This window comes from Aptenodytes patagonicus, chromosome 1 (assembly GCF_965638725.1).
Source record: "Aptenodytes patagonicus chromosome 1, bAptPat1.pri.cur, whole genome shotgun sequence".
NCBI classification, from domain to species: Eukaryota; Metazoa; Chordata; class Aves; order Sphenisciformes; family Spheniscidae; genus Aptenodytes; species Aptenodytes patagonicus.
Window position 1 is genome coordinate 93,651,311 of NC_134949.1, and position 2,216 is coordinate 93,653,526.

The window sequence follows — 2,216 nt, forward strand, 5'->3', positions numbered from 1 at the left end:
TTTATTCTTGTGGAAGAAAGAGGAATAGAGGGTGGGTGGGGAGGGGAATAATAATTAAAAAAAAAAGAGTTCTTGGGACTTTTTTAATTCAAAATTTTATAGAGGGGCAAAAGTGACGTTTACCAGATAGAATGCTGATTTTTTTAATATATTTACAACAGTATTTGTGTAAAAAAAACAAAAAAAGTGAGATTGTTAAAAGTAATTTTTCTTTGTTTTCTTTTTTGTTTTGCGTACACTGCCACTAATATCTTCTCTTTTATTATATATATGAATATATATATAAATATATATTTTATTTTAAATTGAGACTGTTAAGGTTAGCTAACCTGCTTCCAGATAGAGGGGGGGAGGGGAGATGATCTTGATTTTTATTTTAAAAAAGAGGAAGGATGTTTCTTAATTTTCTTTTCTAGTATTATTCTCTCTCTCTCTTTTCTAATGGAATCAAGAATTACCTGGGTCGATGAGGGGCTCTGTGAAGTCATCTGTGAGATTATCTACTAGAGTTTGTGCATCCTGCAGTATCATTTGAACTGCTACTTTGTTTTTGAATCACGTGGTTCTCTTTTTGGCTCTTACCAAGGTTCTGTTGGGTTTTTTTTTTGTTCCATCTCAGAATTTATTTCTGCTGAAGGGCGGTTCCTTTTGAGAAAGAGATTTTTCTAGGAATGTTCCCTTGGTTTAAGGGATGATAGAATCTGTAGTCTTTTCTTTCTTCTTATTTGAAAAAGCAATGAAAGTTTTGGAAGTGTGTAATAACTAGGATTTCCCTTCTTTTTGGTCACTGGACAAGAATTAATCTGCTGTATTGTTCTCTCATCCCTGCCTTGCTCGCTAGAGAGCTTCCATATTTGTGTGGGAATCTGATCCTGCCCCTGGTAATTTGTGCTGATGCCAAAATAACTTAAAATGTTACCATTGCAAATAATCTTCCCTTCTTTACTTGCAAAAACATCTAACTGAAGGGCCACATCCCGCATTCTCTGCATATGCAAAGCTATGCAAGGAATGTAGGATCAGTGTGAAAGATTGATTCCTGATCTGCATATATATGTTGGTGGTTTGTATTTTGTTTTATTGTGTTTGGGCTGGTGTTCTCCCTAGTCGTCTTCTGTGTATCTGTGTGAGAATTTTTCCCCCAAAGCCAACTCCCAAAGTACATGGGTCCTTAGTTCAGTTGGATCAGTGTCTGACACTATCTTTGTCTTGCTTGAAATCCATAGCTAGGATTTGCACCAGCTGCACTCTGGACTTTATATTTTAGGCAGAGAAGAAGCACCTAACAAAAATATGCAAAAAGAAAAAAAAAAGAAAAATTGCTAGTTTAGCTTTTACTTGTGTCTATATTTAAATTAAGCTTTCTTAAGTTTACAAAACTTTGCTTGTGAACACTGAGCATTTCACATGAGACATTCTTTTATGCTGGACAACTTTCTAACTATTGACTTGATAGATCTCCACATACAATTTTGCGTGTTCTTTACACCTGCAGCTTCTGTATCGGATGTCTGTGATTCAGCACAGGTAACCTTATTGCTATGTTCTATGCCTGTTCCATTACTGATTTATTTTGGGGAAAAAAACCTGACAGGTGGTTCAGTCTCAGAATCTTTCTGTACCTTGCAAGGTATTGTTCAGCAGATCCTAAATGTTGAAGCCCTGATTCTCAGCTGCAGTAGGCAGCATAAAGAGACTTTGAGGCGAGTGCCAGAGCAAATGAGTCTCTTAATGGTAACATCTTTTTTTGTTACCAATTGGTTTGGGTAGTTCAAGGGGGCTGGAGGAGGAGCACAAGTTAGTTAACAAATACTGTTCTCATAACCACACTGGTAAAAGCAATGCTGGCATGTAAACCAAGAAGTGAAAAGACAAAGCCTAAGACACAGAGAGAGACACCTAAATGCTGCCATGTAAAGACGCACTAAATCTGTACAGAAAATAAAGGTTCTAGAGACAAGAGTGTGGAAGAAAATGGGGAAGGTGAACCTAGACAAAAAGATTGAAGGTCTTTCTCTGAGGAAAGGATTTTTTTTCTGAGGTCTTTAGTATCGAAGAGCTTGGTGTTCTCCCATATGAGGAATTAACAAAGAATTTTACCCAGCTTAAAAATCTGTAGCTGCTCATTTGTCATCTGAGGTCTGGGGAAAAGCTGTTTAATTTGCCATTGTTAAATCTGGTGAATTATAGTCAAGGTGTAGCGTAGTCTGGAATAT